Genomic DNA, 25,744 nt, shown 5'->3' with positions numbered 1-25,744 from the left:
GCAGGGTCCTGAACATAGTTGATGATCAGTTAACATGAAATATTATGTTGAAATAATGAACTCAGGCTTTAAGCCAGACAGCAGGTGCTCATGCCTGTATTCCCATGTAGTCAGGAGGATGAGATTCCTGGCTCCCAATTCAAAGCCAGTCCGGGCAGCAAAATTCATGAGACTACCAAATTAACCATCAAAATGTTAGAATTGGAGTCTTACCTCAAGTGGTACTTAACTAAAATGCTCAAGGCCTGTGCTAAGGCCTTGAATTGAAACCCAGGATAGACCCAGGATGTGAACACACACACACACACACACACACACACACACCATAATACAAACAAAGCATGAAAACAAGCAAAAATCCTCAAGGTTTACTCTAGTAACCCATCTTGGTTTAGTATGCTTCACATATATAATGATATATATATATACATATATATATATATATCGTTATATATATACATATATATATATCATTATATATATACATATATATAAACCACATTTATACATTATTTTCTTTGCTATTGATCCAAATTGCTAATATAAATTTAGCACATTAGCTACTGTCACATTCTTGAAGTCAAAATACTTAGAATCAGAGCCAAATTTTTTATCTCATATGGAAATTGAGAAAATCTTTCTGATTCTTTCTAAATTTTTATCTTCATTTTTTTCTTTTTCTTTCATGGCTTGAAATGCTGTCCTCAAGGACTCTGGTTTGGAGAATTTTCACAATTATTCTTAAGGTGTATGTATAAATGAAGTCTATATTACTGATGTACTTTCAGGATTGTTTGGTTTGTTGGTTTGTTTTGGGGGGGCAGTTTAAATTCAGAGTCATGTGCTTACTAGATAAATGCTCTACCACTTGAGACACTCTCCAACTCTTTTTGCTTTCAGATAGGGTGTTATGCTTTTGCCCAAAGCCTGCTTCCAATCTCTGTTCTCCTACATGTTGGAGAGAATGAGAAACAGAAATGCCACATTTTGAGAGGTTGAGCCTGAAGTCCTTATTGGAAAGCTGGGGACTGCAGGTGGACTATTGTCACAAAGACCTGAAGCCACTTGAATTTACTTAACACTGCTAGAAAACTGAACCATGAAGATAAGAGAGGAAAGACAGAGAAGAAAAATAATACCAGATCAGCTCCAATGGAGACAGGAAGTGGGATGCCATGGTGATTAGAGGAGAGCTGGGAGACATGAGCCATGAGGCATGGCAGCCTTGCTCCTAAGCTGGTAGAGGCCTAAAACAGGGTCAGGGTCAGGGGGCATGGTCACTTGAGAGGAAACTCAGAGTCTCACCACTTTAAGGCACAGGACTGGCAGGTCCAGTAACGTATTTTCCATGTCCCAGCCCCTGCCTTTGACAATTAATGCCTATCACCTGGGGGTACAACTGCCCTGCCTCTACCATGAAGAAAAGATTGTGCCACTTAAACCCAATTCCCTCTTACCCACCATGTGGCCAAGATGGTGCAGGTTAGACCCAGTATCCTTAGTTCATTATGCTGTATAGCTGGAATTATAGACATAGGCTACCAAAGCTGACTTGTTTTTTAGGGTAAGTCCTCACTCACATCTTTTGCATTGGAAGACCTCCAACCACGATTATGCTATTGCTGCCTCCCAAGAAGCTGAAGCTATAGGTGTGCACTACCTACACAACCTGTATTTAGTTTAAAAAAACTTAAACATTGTGCTAAGACAATGGCTATACCACTTAGGCCTGGCATATCTATATCCACTCTTAAAAATGATTTTAATGTATAACTGACCTCTGTAAAATTCCTCTTCAGTCTGATGAAATTTCTACTCTATGTATAGACCAAAAACCAGTGGCTAACTGGTCTCTTCTTCATATCATTTAAGGTTGAGGACTTTTGAATGAAATTCACTATTAGGAAATATTGCCTTATGGTACAGAAATAAACAATTCCTTATATCTCAATGGTATAGAGCCTTACTTTAAAAAAAATTTAACTTAGCCTTGCCAAGCTTGGGCAGATGATGTAGCTCAATGTGTTAAGTCACACTTGCCTGCAGGGTGTTTCTGTTGTCCACCTTTCTCCTTAACAATCTCTGGGATAACTTGCTTCTCACATGTAAGTGCTCATTTCTCTCATCCACTCATCCTTGAAGCAGCCAAATTTAAATGTCATGTGTTTTTATTCACAGAGCATGGAATCAATCTCATTATACACTCGGATGCACAGCTTTTACAAGGAGACCCTCCTTCTAAGCCCAAAAAAAATCAATTTATGTTTAACTGCAGGAATGATATCTTTTTCTGAACATTGGCGAAGTGAGAAAGAGGGAGGGGAGGAGGGAACAACTCTACTTACTGTATGTTAAAATGTCATTCTTGTTGGCCTCCCTGTTCAGGGTAAGAGCTGGCGGCTAATTTCTATTGTCAAATCATGTTAATCTTGCCTTCATATTTATGTGTCTCCTCCAGACAACAAGACTAAAGTAGATGATTTAGCTACACGTGACACAGGGCCACTTCGCATGGGTTGATGAGCACAGGAGCAGCCCATAGTCTAGAAAGTGTGAAGTTTAGGAAACTGCTCACCTTAAAAGTCGAGAGGGTTGGTTTTGTAGTTAATAACTCAGGAGATAATAATTCTGTTAGATCATGGATTAGTCTAATGGGACTAGCTTAGAAAACAGAAATTGCATCCATAACTGCATGTTAGTACATATTTAGTTTGCTTTTCTCCATTGTCAGTCTGCAAAAGTTCACATGCAAATTCTCTCTGAGGCCAGGTCTTGGTGGCTCATACTTGTAATCCTAGATACTTAGGAAGCTGAGATCCCAGGATTATGGTTCAAAACCAGCCTAAGCAGAAGAGTCCACAAGACTTATCTCCAATTAACCACCAAAAAGTTGGAAGCAGGGCTGTGTCTAAAATGATAGAACTCTAATCTTGAACAATAAAAATAACTCATGGACTGTGTCCAGAAGGCTGGTTACAAGTCTTAGAATTGAGAAAGAAAAAAATTTAAAAAATCAAATTGTCATTGAATAATCATTGTCACTATCGATAGAATTCCAGCAGAAATATGAAAACAATAAGGTATGCATAAAGAATTCTATGTCTTCTGACAAGTAATAGAGCATTGTACCTACCAACATGCAAAGCAAACACCATTCCATATTGTGTGTTCCTTCAGTACTTTGTCAGTCAATCTTCTTTATGTTTTGTTAGTGTGGAAGTACTGCTTTAAGTTGCTAAGATACTGTGGACAAAGTCCAATGAAGTTATATTTGTAGCTAGCCAAATATGCTTTCCTAGTCCAGTTCAGAATTTTTTCCTTTTTACATACTCAAGGTTAGCTACAACATTTCAAGCTCTGTGGAAGTTATACCAATAGAACATTTCCTATCAACTAAAATGAATGTTAGGCTTTTGTGGCTAGGTGATGAGATCGGTGATAATATTTATTGTCAAAGCCTATTGTATAACTATTGCAGAGTTCACTATTATTTGCTTGTAAAATATTAGCAAGTGTCATCAAATAGGTTGATGTATTTCCTTGGTTTTGACTAAAATTGTTGTTGAGATATTGAAGCCAATGTCTATGTGTATTTAAATGTTTATCAGCAAATTGTCTTATCATGTTAATGAGGGTGTTCAATGTCTGTGCAGTAAACAGTGAACTATAATGTTATAAAACGCCTTTCGTGATGGCAATGTGATGTTCATGCTGTGAAATACCTGTGTAAAAGAGACATTAATGTTATCTGTTTAGAAAAAATTTACTACTTTTGTCCAACAGACAATCAAATGTACTAGTATAAAGGTTTTGGTTAGTTATTCCACATAAAATTCTCAGATTTTTCTCTAGCTCATACAAAATAGTGAAATGTGGAAGTTGAGAATCAGAAAGTGTTTTATGCCGTCATGCAACATCATTGTGCAAAATGTTTGAATTTAACAAATGAGATTTTTTCTCATTCTTTCTGCCATACAGAAAAATACAGAGAAAGGGAAAATCCTTCAAAATCTGTCCTTCTTTTTCTTTTCTCATTTTCTTTCTATCTTTTCCCTCTTTCTGATTTCTCTTTCTCCTTCCTTTCTTTCCTTCTTTCTTTCTTTGGACAGGATGTCACTATAGAGTCCAGCCTGCCTTTGAACTTGCAATCTTTCTGGTTCTGTCTTGCTAGTGCTCAGTTTATTGTAAAAATCTTTAAAATCAGACAAGAGCAATGTACAGCTTCCCATAGATACTTGCCTGCAGATTTTGAGTATCATTAACTTGAATTCTGTGTTGCACCAATGAGTTGCTCATGAATTTTGATTCATATTCATGTCATTTTTATGAACTACTATATCAGTGACTAATTAAAGTATATTTTAAGCTTAAATAATATGCTGCTATGCTTAATTACCTTAATAAACATATTTTATCACTTCCAGCGCATATGCCATTTTATTAAATTAATGGTTTCAGACACACTGATTTAGTTGACAGCTTGCAATACCATGAAGAAATGAGATGAATAAGTGAATGTATGTTTTATACTTTCCAAATTGGCAGATACAGGTGCTTGAGCCTTTTCTGCCTCTGTAACTTTCATTAGCTAATTGTTTTCCCATTAGTTAGATTACACATATGTCAGAGCAGTGACAAATAATGAGAGAATTTGTGTCAAGATAAAAGCAAGTTCTTAGTCAGAAATTATTTTTCTATTGCAAACCAGTTTCCAGTGTTGTTAACAAGGTTTGGTTACTTCCAACAAAACTATCATAAGATTTTGCTAGTTGAAATACCTACACCCCTCTTCTGAGTCTCAAATCCTGTTTTAAATATGAAGTTAGAGAATAGTCTTTGCAAAATCCAACTGTAATAACATTGGCCTCATTGCTTACCACCCCAAAATGTCTGCACATATGTCTGAATGTGGCCATTATTACAGGGAAAACATAGCGCATACTAAAACAGTGAAGCCCCAGTTATATTCTCTTAAGACATTAAAGTCCCTTCTCCTTCTTGTAATGTACAAAAGAGGTATTTCTCATAGAGAACATCCAGTCTTCCAATGATACAAAAATCTCAGTTCCATCCCTTAATAATTCAGAATTGTCTGCATTTCTGATGGATGGGTAAAGTAAGGGTGAAAGTTTAATTTCAATGCTGAAATACATTATACCAAACGACTGCAAGGGTTGAATACCTTCCATTTCCCAGAATTAGTCTCATAGCCAGCTATATTTATCTGGCTAGTGTCGGGAGACATGGTCCTTAAACAACAGCCACTTCCTATAGAGAATTGTCCACTATAAATGATTGAACAGAACATTTTTAGCGAACAACTAAACGTCTGCTGTAAGCTTGGTCAGGGATGACACGGAGGCCCCTGTATTTCATTCTTTATGAAGCTCCTTTCCCTTTGGACTATACACACATTCCTTCCATCTTTTTAATACCACATACTTTCTTTCTATCTTTTGCATAGGCTGATGCTTTCTTTTTAAATGCTTTGGATTTTATTCTAACTGTGATCTTTTTATTTGACTCAGCCTCTGCAAGTCTCTTGGTTATACCCACCCACCTCTACACTGGGGCTACTCTGTTGCAGTTGCTGCATGTTCTCTTTTATAAAACAATTGATCAATGTCACCTCTTGCAATATTTTCATCCACTCCTTCCCTCAATTTTCTTAAATATATATATATATATATATATATATATATATAACATAGTCTCCTTTCAAATACTTGTTTCCTGGAGTTTATTTGATTGACCTATATTTTTACCTTTCTTAGGGATTAGACTGAATATTCCTCTAAAACTACCATATCCCTATTGATATATTTATGTATACTAGCATATCAACCCAGGTATTTTATGTATTTATAAAACAATTCTAGCTTCCACATATAAGAGAAAACATGCAGCTTCTCTCTCTGTGAGTCAGGCAGCTGACTTAATTCTCTTAAATTAATTTTTCTAGGTCTTTTCATTTTTTCACAAATGGTTCAATATCATTCTTTCTAATGGATAAGGAAGGTTACTACACACACACACACACACACACACACACACATTTCCTAGATCCATTCATCCATTAAGAACATCTAGGTAGATTCCATACCATAGCTATGGTGAAGAGTCCTACAATCAACATGGTTGTATTAGTGGTTTTGCTTTTATCCTGATTCGTAATCTTTTGGAACAATACCCAGGAATGGAATTGCTCAATTGTAATTTTAGTTTTATGTTTCCTTTGCTGACTAACCTCCATTCTGCTTTCCAAAGTGGCTAAACAAATTTACATTCCCACCACCAGTATATTAGGGCTCCTTTTGCCTACATCCATGCCAGCATCTTAAGACCTTTGACTATCAGCTTTGTGATCATTTGTACTATATCTGTTTCTATTGTGTTTTCATCCTCTAATGTGGTGTTTGGCAAATAACAGGAACTCAGTAAGTGCTACATGAATACATAAATCAATGGCCTTGATCTTGTACTCTTCAAAACTGCTTACACTGCTATAATCCTCTTCTGAATACAAACATTGAGCTTGTCTCCATTTTGACCAAGGTTAATGCCTTACTTGGAGTTTATTCACAAGAGTACTTCTAATCTGAATATTCAAGTCGAAGTAGTTTATCTTTAGGTGTAGGGAATACCAAGAGGGAAATGCAAATGCCATCCTCAGAAGCATGGGGAGCCATGCCTGCTCATGAACCACAGCTGCTAATCCCACTTTAATTTAGAACTGAAGATGACTTTAAAAATATATCCAAAATATCCCACTTGGTTGTCAACGAACTTAGGCTGCCTTTCATAGCTATTCCTTTATGATGGACACAGGAACAATGGTGTTCCAGCAGGCATTTGTCAAGTAGTATGACCTTCTAGAAAAACAATCCCTGTGGTCCTTTGCATCTGGATGCCTCTGCATGTTAACAGATATATACAATTAAGTGTGGGTGTGAGGGACAGTTATGGAGGGGTGAGTTTGACAAAGGTATATGATGTGCAAATATGGGCATGTCAAAATGAAACACTATTGACATCACACTATTTGATGCCAGAAAAATCTTGGGGGCAGGGAATGATCATGTAAAAACAGTCTCAATTCCTGCATTCTTTTTTTTATTAGAAGACCCAGTCAAAATGCATCAGCTTCCATGTGCTTATTTGTACAATTTAGTGGTACTACGCTATCCAGAATCAAATTATCTTCTACAAGGATAAATTCCTGTGATGTTTCTATGAATCTTCCTCATTGCTTTCTCATTGATAATCTTACCTTATCAGAAGACATCCGTATGCTTCTTTATTAGAATGTTTATTCTCTTTAAGTGCACTACTTTAGGAAGTTACACATTAGCTACCTCTGCATGTTTTTTTTTGCTCAATTTTCACAGAAAAATGGCCCAACTTATTCAGATGAGACTTGATGGGTCATGTGTTAGATAGATAGTTCTCCAAATGCTTTCTGTTGGTGGTGGTAGTTGTGGGGCTTGAACTCAGAGTCTGGACACTATCCCTGAGCTCTTTGCTCAGGGCTGGTACTCTATCACTTTGAGCCATAGAACCATTTCTGGTTCTGGTTTTCAGCCTCAGATTTCAGCCTTCTGAGTAGCTAGGATGACAGGTGTGATCCACAAGTGCCTAGCTCTTACTCCATAATCTATTGAATTCTTTTCTAACTTAACCCATCCTACTAGTATTGATTGTCCTCTAAAATACCACTGCCCCACCAATGGTTTTAACTAGGTTTTTGAAACTAATCAAAAGTATTTTATGCTCAATGATAATTTTCATGTTTTTATATCTCATCTCCTTTGCTCCCTTTTAAATTCTCAGAGGGCAAGAGATATGCCATAAGTCAATTGCTATCTTAGAGTGCCACTGTTTGCTTGTGGCTAGGAGTTAAATTATCTAGAATCAGTCAATAGATTTTTAAGCAGCCTACAGGAAGTTTCATTTTCCTTTCTTTATCCTAACCATCACCTCACATATATTGAATATGTAATGAGAGTCAGCCTTATTAACTTTATTTTTAGGTATATCAGTAATATAGTCCTACACTCAAAGTGACTATGTCCCTCAGCAAATAAACAATAAAAACCCTCTTATTATCATGCTTGTAAAAATCATAACATTTTAATATATTACCTTTGAATAAATAATATACTTATTATGCCAGTCCTGGGGCTTGAACTCAGGGCCTGGGCACGATCCCTGAAATTCTTTTGCTCTCACTTTATCATGTGAGGCAAGCACCATTTTCAGCCTTTTCTGTTTATGTGGAACTGACAAATTGAATCTAGGGCTTCATGCATGCTAGGCAAGTAATCTTCCACTAAGCCACATTCCCAAGCTGTAATATACGTTTTCTCTGAGTTAATTTTGTAGCTGAGCTGAAATACTTGTATTCATATGTTACAAAACTTGCAGAAGCATTTGCAAGCAATTATCTGATAATTGCTCCTTAACCAGGGGTGTTTACCCAGAGGACGTATTTGCATTCTTTTTCTATCCATCCCACCTTTTGCTTACTGATTGGCAGTGGCATATTTATTTGTAAAACAAAGGTAAAAAATGTCTGATCTTTCTAATGTTCATATGCATGCTCAATAAATATTAACAATTTTCAAGAAATGCAGAAAAATCCCTCTATAAAATATAATATTTATCAATAGATATTTGCTTTTAGGAGTTCTTCTTTTATTCTTTGAAATTCTTTACACTTTCTCCATTTATGTACTTAGATTTTCTTCTTACCCCTTCAAAGAAGTTATTCACCCACATACCACCTCTCTAAAATTTCATCCAGTTTCTCAGTTCATTAGTTAACTGTCTTGGTGATAAATTAAATGTACTACTTTGGTAATGAGATAGTATATTCCAAATTTTTCTTGAAAAGGGTCCAACTTTATTAGAATAAAGTTGCTAATTTTATTCACAATGTTAGTTAATTATTTGTGATTTCTCTCACTACCACCACCATCATCCCACAAACACAAAAGAACAACAGCAACAGCAACAAAAAAAGATAAAGGGTAAAAATATTTTTTAACATGCACATAGGCTTATTCCAGATCGGGCTCAATAGGCATTCTTCTGAGTGAGAAATAGGCATGTCAGCATTCTGCCATGTGATCATTAACACGGGGACCACTTGGGACCTTGTTAGAAGCATTATCTACATCACATTTTGCATTTTAACAGGAACCTCAAATGCTGTGTAGACAAGATTTTTTTAAATGTAGGACAGTGTCATTCCATCAGCAAAAATGGCTAAACACCAAAACAAATGGCTTTAGTTTTGTTTACTAATAGACATTTTGGTTTCAACTGCTTTTTAGGCTACCCAGATATGTACCCAAACTCTGGGCACAGGAATATAAGTGGAATGCTGTACAAGTCATGCCAAGAAAGTAGCTCACCCATCCCAGCTCATACAGTGGAGTTGGATATACAAAGTCCAGTGCTAGGGAGATTTCCATGGTTCATAGCAATCTTGTAAGATCAGGTATGTGGGTCAGGGATGCCTCAAAGGGCTGTGACAAGTCACCTATTTCCTAATGGGCAAAGCTTTCCCCTGTTCTATGGTTTTTCTATTGAGTATTTTCTATTGGATAATTTCAATATATGGCCATTTGGAGGGGGTTAGTTGAACTTTAAAAAAGGTTCTTGTCCTTCGGCCTTCCCTCTTCCCTGCCCCCTTCACTTTGTACCGTTGTGGTAGATATTTGCTGTCTGGATCCTAGAGTTTTGACTTACTTTCTCAGTGTATTGCAATCTATTCTTCTCTTTTCTAATGAAACCCCCTTCTGGTGTTCTATTTGCTGATTCTATTCATTGAGGCAACTTCCAAGTGCAAGGGCTTTATGATTGTCCTATGGATGCTATAAGTCATTATGTAGGCAACTTTTCACTCAGGGCCACATACCTTGTTTTGACAATGGACCATTACTGACTTTCTTTTCTACAGTAACTGTGTGTAAATTACCCTACCTGGGTTCCTTTTCCACCTCAATCTGTTCAGAAGACACTAAAAATGTGTGTAGCTACATTGGACCCAGAAAACAAAGTCACATATTCAAGAACAATTCACCAGCCAGATGATAGTGGCTCACATCTGTAATCCTCGCTATTCAGGAGGCTGAGATCTGAGGATAGTGTTCAAAGCCAGACCAAATCCATGAGACTCTTATCTCCCATTAAGCACCAGAAAACTGTAAGTGGCACTGGGGCTCAAAGTGGTAGAGTGCTAACTTTAATTGGACAAAGCTCATGGACAGCATCCAGATCCTGAGTTAAAGCTCCACAACTGACCAAATACAAGAAAAGAGGAGAGAGGAACAAAGGAGAGGGACAAGGAACAGGGGGCAGGGGAAAGAGACCGCAACGTGGAACAGCCTTTGCGTTAAGGACATGTCATTCTCTCTAGCAGGTAAAATGATCAAAATAGGACCAAAATGTCAAAAAAAATATCCTACAGCATGACACATAATTAAAGTTATTTATCTTTCTGATTTTGAATGTTAATTTTGGTATTATATCTTAAGCCCATTATAATTGCACTTTTTCTGATTATACAGTTTTATGTTTGGCAAAACAAACACTCATGGACTTATCTTATTCCAACAGGAACCCCTAGAGTTTTTGGCTATTTTCATTTCAACCTGATCTGCATATAGAATATGTTCATTTGCAGAGTCTACTCCAACTTCCTATCTTTGATTTAAGCAGAGATTTTTTTTCTTAAAAAATATATTTTAGAGTCTTTTGAGAAACCTCCATATTGCTTTCCAAAGTGGTTGAACAAGTTTATACTCCCACCAACAATGCAGTAAGGTTCCCTTCTGTCCACATCCCCTTCAGCATCTGTTATTATTAGATTTCTTGATTATAGCCAGTCTAACTGGGGTGAGGAACCTCAATGTTGTTTTGATTTGCATTTATTTTATGGCTAGAGAGGGTAAGCCATTCTTATTTCCTCTTCAGAGAAGTTTCTCTTTAAGTCTTTAGCCCACTTATTTATTGGGCAGTTGTTTCTTTGAGGATTTGCTGTTGGAGGATTTAATTTTTTGAGTTCCAAGTATATTTTAGATATGAGACCCTTGTCCATTGTATGGCTAGTGAAGATCTTCTCCCAATCCGTGGGCTTTCTATTGATCTTGTCCTTTGCCATGCAGAAGCTCTGCAGCTTCACGCAGTCCCATTAGTCCAACCTTTCTTTGATTTGTTGTGTTTCTGGGTCTCTATTGTGAAAATTTCAGCCTGTTCCAAGGAGACCTAGGGTTTCTGTTATTCCTTCCTATAATGTTTTCAGGGTGTCTGCTTTGACTCCAAGGTCTTTGATCCATTTGGAATTGATTCTGGTGCAGGGTGATATATGAGGATCTAGCTTTAGTTATCTACAGGTGATTAACCAATTTTGACAGCACCATTTACTGTAGAGGAGGTTCCTCAAAAGACTCCACATAGGGGCTTGGAAGGTGGCTCAGAGGTAGAGTGCTTGTCTTGCATTCATGAAGCCCTGAGTTCAATTCTTCAGCACCACATAAGCTCAAGTGGTAGAGTGCTAGCTTTGGGCTGAAGATCTGAGGGGCAGTGCCCAGGCCCAGAGTTCAGGCCCCAGGAATGGCAAAAAAAAAAGACTGTAGGTAGAGCTTGCCTATGGCCCAGCAATCCCACCTGATCACAAACAAGACCATACTAAAGCTACCAGCACAACTATGTTTATTGCAGCGTTATTCACCATAGCTAATATATGGAACCAACCCAGATGCCCTTCAGTAGATGAATGGATAAAGAAAATTTTACACACACACACACACACACACACAGACACACACACACACACGCTGGAATTCTATGCCTCCATCAGAAGGAATGACATCACCCCATTTGTTAGGAAATGGAAATTATATTAAGTGAAGTAAGCCAGGCCCAAAGGAACATAGGTCCCATGGTTTCCCTTATTTGCAATAAATAGTATATGTCTGGGACAAGTAGAAAAGATCAAAAGCTATGTACATATGACCATATAAGATGATGTTAAGCAAAATGAACCCCAAGATAGAGTCACAAGTGGTTTTGTTCTTTCTTGCTATTGTTTCTAATGTATTTATAATGTACCATGTGATTTTTTTGTTGCTTTGTATGTTCCTCCCCCATGGTATATTCCCTGTTTTCACTGTATTTGATTTCAGTCTAATTTAGGGAGGGGAAGGGAAAAAAATTTTAAATAGGGATACAGGTTGACACATTGTAACAATGAGATGTACAAGACACTATGTTGAAGAATGAACTTTACAATTTAGGGGGGGAAGAAGGGGAGTGTAGTTGTGGAGGTGGGAGGGAAGGATGTTAGGGGGAAAACATGGAGGAGGAGGCAACAATGCTTGATAGGAAATGTACTCATTACCTTGCTCATGTAACTGTAACCCCTCTGTACAATATTTTTACAATAAAAAACTTATTAAATATATATTTTGGAATATTTCTAGATTTACAGTAAAATTGCAAGGATATTACAGAAAGATTTCCCATCCATCCTTGGCCCTCTGTGTTGATGAGTTGCTTCTCTGCAGGTTGATTTAGCTATCGATTGAAGATACTGGGGGGAACATTCTGTCTTTACCGAATACGCACAGAATGCTTCCTTGTCATTATTCTGAGAACCATTTATGATGCAAAGTATTTACATAGTATTAGTTATTATAACTGATCTATATATGGTTTGCCCTCTGGACCATGTGTGCAAACATTTGCAAGTAATGACTTTTATTTTAGTTTTAAAAATTATTTCAATTTTAATGTCAAGGTGATGTACAGAGGGGTTACAGTTTATAAAAGTAAGGTAGTGAGTACATTTATTGTCGAACTTATTACCCCCTCCCTCACTTTCCTCCCTGTTCTTTTCCCCCCAGCACCCCCTCAAGTTGTAAAGATCATTGCCAGCAGATTGTCTTGTGAAGATCACTGTCGCATTGGTTCCCCCTTTGTCCTTTGTCTCACCATTTTGTTGTTCCCTTCCCTTCCCTAATTGAGATAAACATAATACAATACTCAGTACTCTGGCTGCTCTCACTATTAGTAACAGTATTTTTTGAATTAATTTAATGCATTTGCTATCATTAATGAGACAGCATGAGTGCATTCTTCTCATTCAGCTTGCATTCTTTATCGCATACCTCAATGCTTAATATTGTTCTACTGTTTTAGGATCTCATCTAGTTTTGTCTTCTTGTTATGTCTCAGACATTCTAGGTTATGACATTCTCATTTTCCCTTGTTTTGGAGGATGTCTGCATTTTTTGTAATGGCTATATATTTTGTTAGATTTTAATTTGTGTCAGGTCTTCCCATGAGTAAACTGGAATTATAGCTTTGGGGGAAGAAGAACATAGAGATAGACTTCATCACATGACATGGAGCGTGTTTGTGGAGTTCATGACTAGTACTCTGAGACTGACCACCATCACCTGGATGAGATAGTGGCTCTCTCATTAATAACCCCATAGGGTTATTATTTTCTCTGTTGGCTCCTTCTAGATTTTACTCTTTGGAAGAATAGAGTCCTATATACAACCCACACTTAAAGAGTGTGACAGGTATGATCTCTTTAGTTCAAAGCAGAGCACCTGCAGACATTGAAACAAGTTTTTATATAATTTTCTTTGCCAATATTAGTCTCCTTGGTGCTGTTTTTGCATATTTGATAAGACCATTTGAGAGCAATCTAGCTGCCTGTTTCTTTAGTCAGTATGTTTAATAATATGATTAGGGCTGGGAAGGTGGCTCAGTGGTAGAGCACTTGCCTTGCATGCATGAGGCCCTGGGTTCGATTCCTCAGCACCACATAAGCAGAAAAAAAAGCCGGAAGTGGTGCTGTGGCACAAGCGGAAGAGTGCTAGCCTTGAGTTGAAGAGCTGAGGGACAGCGCCCAGGCCCACGACCGGACCCCCCAAAAAATAATAATATGACTAGAACTACCCTATATTTCTGTGTGGTATAGTTGCAGAATGAACTTTTTATGTGTAGTACTTACGATACTTAACTCAATGCTAATATTTAATGCTGCGTGATAAAAATTGCCCTTGGTGGTATCTTGTAGCTGATATTAAGTATATTATAAGGAAATATGTATTACTATTAACATATCACTGTGGCCTTGGATTGTCACAGAGTATTCCCCTTTCTCATAATTCTCAAGCAATGGCTCAGGGAAAACAGTCCACTTTATCTCCAGTGATAGTAACAGGATTAGCATTATATACTTAACTATTAGATTAAGGATAAAACAGAATGTTCAGAACAACTTATGTAACACATAGCTTTTGCAAGTTTCAACTGTGAAGAGTTTTGATTTCAATTTTCATATAATGGTATTTAGTGGCATTTGTAGGGATGTTTTGAGCTGATCATCCACAAACAAATCAACATTCCAACAACCGTCTACCCTCCGATGAATCATCTGAGATTTTCCACTGTCAAGGATGATAAGCTTCTAGATTTGGGTTTTGATGTCTGTAAATATTTTAGGCAAGCCAGAAATTTCTCTAAAAACACAAGGGATGCGTTTCCTTTTTGTGTGTGCCTTGGGTAACTTCCATCTGTTGAGACATCTTAGTGTGAGTTGGGAAGACATAATTGAGAGTATTAGTAAATACGTAATTTTTTTTTCCTTTCTTCTGTCAATGGAGTGACACCAGAATTTTATGCCACTTTGAAGGCTTCTATGATTTCTTAGAATGTACATGTGCTACCTGTTGTCATTGCATTAATTTTACTGTGATATAATTGTTTCACACAATTTATAAACAATCGAAATATAGTATTACAGATTGGAAATACTTTTGCACATCTATCTAGCAGCTCCCAAATATTTACTCTGGATAAAATCTACTTATAGCCAGCACTTAAAAGTTAAACATCAGTCATTTGTACAAATTTACAAACAGAATGATATTGAGTAGACATACTCTTGGCCCCAAGATAGCAAGGAACATGTAAGATCCTACATTCATTCATGGAAATAGGATTGTTGAATTTCATAAATTGCTCAGAAAAGATCAGGGATCTTTTTGCTATCCTTTCATTTTTATTTTTTAAAAAACACATCAAGTGCCATTTTGGCTAAATTCTATGTTAACAGTGGTTCTCAATTACTCAATAGTTTTAAAATAAAAATTAGTTAAATTTATTGGACTAAGTTGACATATATATTATCAGACTGTAAATTCTAAGGAGATTTAAATGGCTCTAAATAACGTACTCAGCTGCACTTTGTTCACACGCTTTTATCATTTTAAAAGGATCACTGTGGGAAAACTAAGGCCACTGGTAGAATTAAGTCAAGGTTTTAGCATTCACCTTTTCAACTAAATTGGCAACTAAATTTCATCTAAATGCATCAACAATGATGCATGGAGAGGTTATTAAGTTCAGGAGCTAATATTTCTCTAATGTGACTATTAAGACGATAAACAGCATCTGTTGTGTATAGCACAACCCTGGAAAAATAAATAAAAGAATAGTTGTTCCCTTTATGTGCCGCCAATATTTAGCATAAGAAGTTTTTCTTGTGTATTCCAGATTTTGTTTTTCTTGTCTTGAAATTACATTTGAAACGGATTCAATTTGAGTTTTGTTCAACAAATATATGTGTTGAGTATTTTATCTTTTTAGGTAGACCCAAGTCTTGGATGTTTATGACAATGAAGTCATGTTTTACATTCAAAATATGATTCACAACTATCAAATTTCTCAAGCCTAGGACCTGATTTTCAAGTACTAATGATTCAATTCTAGCTGAAAAGTTCCACTCTAAATAAAATAAATAAAATAAAAAGTATGCTAGATATTACTAGTTTAAAAAAGCAATCAGGTGTAGCAAGCAAATGAAACAGCATACATTGTAAAGATTTCTCTATACATGCCTATAATCCTGGCTACTCAGGAAACTGAGGTCTGAGGAATGACGTTCAAAGGTAGCCCAAGTAGGAAAGTCTATGAGACTCTTATTTCCAATAAATTACTCATAAAAGGCTGGAAGTGATGCTATAACTCAAGAATTAGAGCATTAACCCTGAGCACAAAGAGGCTCAGGGACAGCACCCAGGCTAAAAGTTCAAGTTCTAGAACCATAACATACATGCACACACACACACACACATACACACACACACAGAGTAATTAAATTACATGGAAAATGTGTATTTTAGGTGCATTTTAGGTGAAAATAAATTCCATTAAATCTTAATACTCCAATTACAGAAAATAGTTGCGAATATAAATATATAGAACAGCAGATAAATACTTAAGAGAACGAGAAAGGGAAAAATAAGAGATGAGCAAAACAGAAATGGTTATAAAGTACTAGGAATATTGGATTATTTCATTTTGTTTTTACAGTTTTCAAGTATAATACTGCATATTAAGATTAAAACTTTATGGTAGTTATCAGGAAAACTAGGACATTTCATAGTCATTTCAGGAACTCGCTACATTCCACAAACAAACCCTAAAATCCAGAGAGGAGTAACTAAGGGGATATCAATGTACAAGTAGAATATAGAAGCGAGGATTTTCCTTTTTTAAGAAGAAATTTAAGGTAAAAATTATCAAAATGTCAAAATTATTCTGGTCAATTTCATGAGATTATACATCCTTTAGTATCATGAGTCCATGTTGACATCTCCGAGCCTCCTTGCCCTTGACCTCTTTATTCGTTTGATTTCCATTACTATAGTAAAAAACCTGAGTTAATTCAAATTATAAAAAGAAAAGGGTTAGTTGGGCTTTGAAAATTCCAGGCCATGATTCCTGGTCCAGCACATTGCTTTGTGCCTCTGGAGAGCAGCACCTGTGTAGAGGGAGATGGTCAAACAAAGCCACTCAGGGGAAATGAGAAGAAGAGCAAAAAGACTGGGAAGCAGCAATTCCCCTCTTTTGAAAGTTCTACCATTTCCCCTGGTTTTAATACAGTGTTCTGGTGTATGTAAACATTCAAATCAGAATGACTCCTTTCTCTGCTATTTCTTTAGGTATGGATAGTGCAGACTTTTTTTTTTTTCTCTTTTGGAAGGTTATCATGAAATTCTGTTCCTAATCACTTCCCACATTTTCCAGAGGTTTTGAATGTGATTAATGATAAGAGAGCTCCATTATTAAAGGTAGACCAGCCTTTGATCAAAACAAATTGTTTAAATAGGGATACAGGTGGACCCATTGCAACAACGAGATATACAAGATGTATGTGGAAAAACCAACTTTACAACTTTGGCAGGAGGTGGGGGGCGGGGGGAGGATGGGAAGGAATGGGAAGGGGAAACAAAGGAGGAGGCAACAATGCTTGATAAGAAATGTACTTATTATCTTGCCCATGTAATTTTAACTCCTCTGTATGGTATTTTCACAATAAAAATTTTAAAAAAGCAAAAAAAAAAAAAAAGATAGACCAGCCTTGTGTTGTATACTTACAGGATCACGAATGGAGTGAATAACTTTAGAACTACAAGTTAGAAAGACACTTTTAACTGAAAGTATAGTTGATGTGCCATTCTAGAACTCAAGTAACATGTTGAATTCAATTCTCTTTCTTAATTAATGGCTAACAGGCATTTTAAAGAGCTTTGCTGATTTATGAAACAGTCTGGCCTATCATATATTAATAGAATGTGGTCCCTGGAAGTTGTTATTCATTATTAATTGTGAAGGAGAAATTAGTGAAGGAATGAAGCATGAATTTTGATAAATAATCCATTCTCTCCTCTTTCTCTTTTCTTGGTTTAATAGTCAGGTAACCTAGGGGGGAAAATAGGAAACGGGTTTTGTTTTTAAGTAAGACTCAACAAGGTAGATACAACTTCATGACTATCAGTTTTACAAACTTGGTCATACTTCTTAAAAGCTTTGAGTTCAACATTAGTTGTCATTTTATGTTGTTGATAGTGGGGATTTTCCTGCAGAATTTAAAGTCATGTTCATTTGAACATGTTAATGTTATACTTTTGTTGCCTCTGAATTTTAATCCTAGTCAGAAGCCTCTCCTATACATCGTAAATACACCTTTACACCTTTTTTTTCCCAAATACTTACTTGATTGTTTTTCTTATATTAAAACCCCAGTCCATATGGAGATTAGCCCTGTATATTATATGAAATTTGGGTCTCTCTATTCATCTATTTCCAGATTGTTATACATTTGTACCACCAAGGTTTATTAACAAATATATTTTTATTTCAGTAAATTATTCTCTGCATTTAGTTTTAATTCCAGACTTTTAAAAAATGAACCTCTCTCTCCAAATATCAGTATCAGCCTAATTTAAATACAGAATCTGTAACATGCTTATGTCCAATAAGATATTACCTCACTTTTCTGGCTCTTCCTATATACATTTTCCTCCATTTGACTTCAGTATCAATTATTCTCCCTCCAAAATTTATCAGTGTTTTGATTAGGTTAGCATTGAATTTACAAGTCAATTAAAGGAGAACTGACATCGGTATAATGTGGAATAATTTTGTTCAAGAATAAAGAATATTTTATCTCTTGTACATGCCTTCTTTGGTGTCTTTTGGGAGTTTTTAATTTTGTCTTTAATAGGATTTATGTATTTTATTAAATTTATTCTTAATTATTTAGTACTCATGTTATTTTAGATGAGATTTTTCTCCACTCTAAAATCTCTGTTCATTATTGGAGAAGGTATAAAGGCTATATCATTTCAATATTAAACTAATAGAGAAATGTTTTATTTCTTCATTTGCATCATTGAACCTCTAGAGTTTTCAATATACTGTTTTAACAATAGAAATAGCTTTCCTTCTTTTTTGCTCATTTTTATGCTTTCCAATGATTTCTCATCTAATGAATTGGCTATTATCTGGAGAATAATGTGTAATAGTATTAGTGATAATGTGTATTTTTTCCTAATTGCTAAGATCGCTAGAAATATTTCCAGCATACATCACATAATATATTACCTTTAAGACCAAGCTAAACATATGTTATTTTGTTAAGAATCCCTAAATTGTTTTGTAATTTTTTTCAATAGCATAAATTAGTGCTTTTTGTTCAAGACCTGAAAATAATAATATTTTCATGAAATATGTTATATTTGTATGGAGCATGATATGAATAAGTTCCCAATGCTAAACCAATCATTCATTCTTGAAAGAAACTATTGGCCCTGGAAGTACTATTTTCTTAGTACATTTTTAGAATCTGTTAATATTTCCTTTAAGCTTTTATGTGAATATTTTTGAACAGTATTAATTTGTAGTCTTCTTTCTTTATTTTGAAGTTTTCTGTCATGGTTGTTTTATGAAGGGAGTATCTTTTCAAAATTTAAAAATTGTAGAGTATTAGCTCTCCATAGTTCTTAAATGTTTAAAAATATTAGCTGGTGAAATCATCTGACCAAGTAAAATTTGATGTATTAGCTACATATTACTATATTTCTTCTGTAGAATTCATTTACTTTGTCTCTCTAACATTAAGAGGGTCTATGCTGGTATTTAAATTTCTGTAAAAAATAACCTTAGAATTTCAAATTTTTCCTTTTTATAAAAAGCATACAAAAATAAGCTTCTTTTAATTTTCATTAATTCACATCTTGTCATTCTAATTTAGTATCCTGGTCCATTTTTCCTTTTTTATGGATAAAATAACCTAAATTTAAAATTTGTATTTAATTTTTAATTATTTAATATTTGGGGCCTGTTTTTTGTTGAAAATAAAATTTTATATTTTATTTTTTGTTATTAAAGGTGGGTAGTACAATGGGGTTCCACTGTGATATTTCCATATGTGTTTATAGGTTCCCTTAATGAAATTAACCTCATTTATCACTCTCCCCAGTTCCTTCTTCCTTCTTAAAACAATCTCAGTGGGTTTTACTTTTTTTGTTTCATACATGCATATTAGTACTTCAATCATACTGACCCTCCTTCATCCTCTTCCCCTGACTCCCTTACCTGCAAATAGTAACCATGCTTTGCAGAAACTTGTGTCCAGTCTTGTCATTCCTTTTCTTTAGCATGCTATTTCTAGAAAGGGCTTCATGATGGTATTTCACACATGTATATATCATGCTTTAGTCAGACTATCCTGCTCTTTCCATTTCCTCTTAACCCTCTATTATTGAGCATCTATTGGTAAGTTTCCTTCTGCCATTGTTACGCCGTGGCATAATGTATCACTCCATCATTTACTCTCCATTGTTCTCTTACTCCAGCTCCTCTTGCATGTACCTGCTCTTTTCTGCTCTTGCATGGACCTTAAAATGGCAATGCTCCCATCACTGCGCTAACATAGCTGAGGTTGCAGATGTAAGCTACCACATATAGTGCTTATTATTTAAACTACAAAAGCAAATCATAGTTTACTTGCTAGAAGACTCAGATATATTTGAAACACCTCAGAATGAGAATAGACTTTTAAAACAGTACAGTTTATGAAATCTAAATTGTAGTGTGAATTATTTCCAGTAAAACCCTGATAGCCAAACTCAGCTGCCTGTCTAATGGCTTTTCTCAATTGCATATTAAAGAAGTAATAATAGACACATATAAAGTTAAAGAAAACATTACTAAGTAATTGCATCTGATTCTTTTGAGAATTTGAATGTATCTATGAAAATTTTGAATTATCCATTTTCTTCACATAATATTGTAGTTGAGCAGCATGGAGATAGACATTTCTGAGATAAATATTTCTACTAAATAGAGGCAATGTTTGAAATAAAGTGGCTCAGTAAATACCAATTCAACTGAAACTTCAATCCATCCTCCCTCCCTTCTCTCTCTCCTTCCCTCCTTCCCTCCCTGCCTCTCTTCCTCTCTCCCTCCCTTCCTTCTTTCCTGTATTTTGGGTTGATCTTAAAGCCTTGTACATGCCAAGGTAAATGCTCTATCACCACATTAGACCCTCTTCCTGCATTTCGTAATTCTCCAAACTGACCAAATCAAATAATGGTATTGTTTGTAGAAGAATATTCTAAATGATTTATGACCTAAAAATCAGGGGATTATGTAGTGTCTGCATTTAAATTGTCTGGCATCATAACTTGTCAAGGCTGGACATATTCTAGCTGTCTTTCCTCTATGTACTGACCTAATAAAGAGGGCTAAAAGGTGATAAAAGCATTCCCCTGACATTTACTCTATCACCTTGGACCTAATTGTTATGCAAAAGATGGTTTTAATGAGTAACTGATCTTAGGTGTTGCTCACTGACATGGAGAAAGTGACACATTATGAGTACACAATGTAAAGACGTTTTCCAAGACAAACATTCCTGAATAAAAATGAGTCAGGCCAGACAATTCATTGATTGTCTTTATCCTTTATCACAATGTTTCTTTGTATTCTTTGGGCTATTATACTGTCATATAAGGGAAGATGGAATTGTTGAAAACATTTGCTCTGAAAGAGTCATTGAACTAGACACTAATGTTCTGGCCTGTTCTAGACTTATTTTCACTAATAATCTTTCTAAAATTCTAAGTGTTTGTACATTGTCCTTTTACATTAAGGCTCTGTTATGACTGGGCAATTACTATAAATAATCCAATGGATTGATCTAGTAAAATTTAGAGCTAGGTTTAAAGAGGAAATTCAAACTTTCAAATATAAATTTTTTATTTTTATTGTAAAGATAATGTACTGAGGGTTCGCAGTTATATAAGTCAGATATTGAATACATTTCTTTTTTTTTTTTCTGTTCGTGGGGCCTGAACTCTGGGCCAGGGTGCTGTCCCTCAGCTCTTCTGCTCAAGGCTAGCGCTCTACCACTTGAGCCACAGTGCCTCTTCTGGCTTTTGCTGCTTATGTGGTACTGAGGAATTGAACCCAGGGCCTCATGCATGCAAGGCAAGAGCTGAGCCACCTTCACAGAACCCTGAATACATTTCTTTTTGAATGATGTCACCCCTCCCCCAATTTCTCCCAGTTTTTTCCTTCCAAATCCTCCTCCTCCCTAAGTTGTTTAGTTCATTTCCAACATAGTTAAAAATTTTAAACTTTAAAACCATTAATATCAAATAGAAAATCACATCTTTGGGTAAAAAAAAAACCAGATAATTCATCCCCACAAAAGAGAATATAAGGAAAATGTAATTGTAAGTCAGAGAACATGCTTATAAAATATGAAAAAAGTGTCAGCATTGAAAATAGGATCAAGCAGGTTATGAAAGAGGAGGATGTATTCAGCTGGGAATTTTAATGGAATAGAAATAATCTAGGTAAAGAAAGTCCAAGAAGCATTAACAACATGTACAGTAGACAAAAGTCCTCTAACGATGACTTCATTTTCATCTTTAAAATTAGGACTGGGAAGGTAGCTCAGTGGTAGAGTGCCTGCCCTGCATGCATGAGGCCCTGGTGCAATTCCTGAGCACCACATAAACAGAAAAAGCCGAAAGTGGTGTTGTGGATCAAATGGTAGAGCACTAGCCTTGAGCTGAAGAGCTGAGCAACAACACCCAGGCCCAGAGTTCAGGCCTCATGACCAACAAATTAATTAATTAATTAGTGATTATTATACACAGGAAAGCAGAAGATTTACAATCAGCTGATTTTACAGTCAAGGCCCATCATGAAGGTCCTTTATATGTGGAAGAAGTCAAAGAGTCAGTAACAGAGAGATGATGGGGGAGAAGGATTAATGGACCCTTCCTGGCCTTCAAAAAGGGACCAAGTTCTGCATCATAGAAGGTAGCCTCCCTGTAGCTGGAAATATAAGAAAATTGATGCCCCAGTAAAGAACATAGAAATCTTGATCTTTTTTTCTTTGTGGTGAGACCTAGTTTGGGTATCTAACCTTGAACTATCTAAGATAATAAGATAATAATGGAAGTGGCGCTGTGGCTCAAGCTGTAGAGCGCTTGTCTTGAGCTGAAGAGCGCAAGGACAGTGCCCAGGCCCAGAGTTCAAGCCCCACGACCAACAACAACAACAAAAGATAATAATAAGTCTGTGCTGTTTTAAGCCACTCGATTTGGATAGATTTGTTACAGCAAGCATTAGGAAATTAATACAAACTCTTTGTTGACATAGATATATAGTTTCATTTACAAGGACAGGGACTTATTATTAGAGTCTTTGAGCTAAGTAAAAATGCCATGGGTATAACCCTGTTTGTATGTTTGTTTTTTTTAAAGCAGATTGGAAAGTGTAACAAGGGAAAATATAATGTCTGAAAAATTGTTAATTGAGGAAAAATTCAGATAGAGATAGCTTTGTTTGACAAAAGTTCTTTATTATATTTAGTTACTCTGTGATGAAGCAGAATGTTTCTTAAGATCATATGAATATTATTGTCAAAGCAAACAAATGAACATCTCCCACACGAATGGATTTAATAAGTGAGATGTAGAAACTCACATAAAGCTGTGAACTGATGCCACAAAAAATACTTTTAAAAAGTCTGTCATCTATAAATTGTAGGAAACAACAAATACTGCCAAATATGGGTGAGACTAAAATAGAGAAGAAAAAGACAAACAATTTCATTGAACGTGTCAATTTTACCTATTAAATGTAAAAGCATCTTGATATATAAGTGCATTTATAGTGAAAATAAATACAAATATGAGTATGCATATATATAGAAGAAGAATAGAATACAAAGTCATGTTGTTGGAATTATATATGTTGACTTTTCAGAATTGCTCCTTTAACTTAGACATAAGCATTTACGAGTCTCCTTAGGTTTCCATGGTTCATTTCTCTTCATTGCTGAATGATATTCCTCTGTTGGGTGTGTTGCATTTTATGAAAATACCTGGTGGATCCTTTAATTTTGTCTATTGTAAATAAAGCTGCTATAAACACCCACATATTGAATTTTTGTGTGGATCTGAATTTTCAGTACCTTTGAGTGCAAACCAAGTGTTCTCTCATCAGATGGTAGAAATATGTTTAGTTTATAAAGAACTACCAAGTTCTCTAAGCAGACTTAACTTTACCCATTCTTTCCAACCATATATGAGATACATTGTTCTTCTACAAGTTTGGCTTTTTTCCTGTAGGCAGTGTTTTTGGATTTTTGCCATTCTCCGAAGTGTGAGATTCATTGTATGTGTAAATCGATCATGATGCATACATGTTAAACTTCCTTTCCTATATTTAATTGTTATTATCTGTGTATCTTCTTTGGTGAGAGGCTTGAGGTATGAAATCTTTTACTCATTGTTTAGTCAGGTTTTTCGTTTCTTATTGTTGAGTTGTAAATCACCTCATATACTTTGAATTGTAGTGCTTTAGCAGATAGGTATTTTGCATTTACTTGGTCCCAATGAGATTTTTTTTCTCATTATCTTGATAGTGCTTTTGCAGAGCAGAGATTTTTAATTTTAATGAAGACTAGCCTAGCAAACTACGCCTTTGCTGTTGAATCTAAAATGTCACCGCCTTGCTTGCTGCCATGCATATTTTCTCTTAGGTTTTCCTCAAGAAGTTCTTTTCATCTTACATCTCTATTGTCTGTGTCCACAATAATTTTCTTTTCAAGTGTTTGTCTAGGTGTTTCAGCACCATTTACTGAAAGGGTTTTTCTTCGTCGTATTGCTTTTGATCTTCTGTCTAAGATCAATTGGTGATAGTTAGGGAGGGCTGTTTCTCAGCTGTTATTCCTTGATCTATTTGTCCGTTCTTTCTCCTTTGCCCGGACTTGCTTACAGTACCTTTATGGGAAGTCTTGAAGTAAGGTGAGATCAGACCTTTAATTTTGGTCTTTTTCAATATTGTGTTGGTTATTCTGGGTCTTTTATCTCTTTATAAAAACTTTAGAATCAGTTTGATGATATCCATGGTATATCTTGCCATATTACATTTTTAAGACTCTTTTTAAATTGTGAATTTTAACAACATGATAGCACCTTCCATGTTAGGCACTCCCTACTTTCTGGAGTTTAGGGAAAGCTATCTAAAGCTAAAAATTAATTCATAACTACAATAGTAATAACTCTGACAACATTCCCTTGGCTTCTATTTCTTCTATTTCATCATTCAAAGAACTCTTTCAGGGCTGGGAAGTTGGCTCAGTGGTAAAGTGCTTGCCTCGCATGCATGAGGCCCTGGGATCGATTCCTCAGCACAACATAGGCAGAGAAAGCCAGAAGTGGCGCTGTGGCTCAAGGCTAGGGTGCTAGCTTTGAGCTGAAGAACTGAGGGACAGCGCCCAGGCCCAGAGTTCAGTCCCTATGACCAAAAACAAAAAATAAAAAAGAACTCTTTTAGTGGTTATTAATTGAGGGTATAATGAGAAAACTAAGAATTAAAATAATTTGTTCAAATGCATAAAATTAGTAGGTGGTACAATTTCAATTTTTTTGGACAGTACTAGGATTTGAACTAAGGGCCTCTACTAGCTAGTCAGGCACAATAGCCTGGAGCCACACCTAGAACTCTATTTTGCCCTTTTTAGTTTAATGGATATATACCTGATTTCAGGTTTATTTCCTCTGTATTATCTAGAATGTACCTATAAATCTGCAAGTAAATCCAACAGCCAGTAAAAGGCCAATAATTACACTTAGACAAATTAATTAAACAACAATTAATTAAACAGCAATCTAAACATTCACACAGTGAGAGAACAAAGGAGGATATTCTTCGGAGAGGATCACAAGGGCTCAATAGCTATGTGTATGAGATCATATGAAATAATGCTTATGAAATGAACTCCAAGAAATGGAAGTAAGAGGGTTTGTTTTTATTATGAAGTTTACTTACTTTTGGCTTCATATTG

This window comes from Dipodomys ordii, unplaced genomic scaffold (assembly GCF_000151885.1).
Source record: "Dipodomys ordii isolate 6190 unplaced genomic scaffold, Dord_2.0 Scaffold12, whole genome shotgun sequence".
In the NCBI taxonomy this organism is placed as follows: Eukaryota; Metazoa; Chordata; class Mammalia; order Rodentia; family Heteromyidae; genus Dipodomys; species Dipodomys ordii.
The sequence above is the reverse complement of the archived record's forward strand: the minus strand, read 5'-3'. Positions refer to the sequence as shown.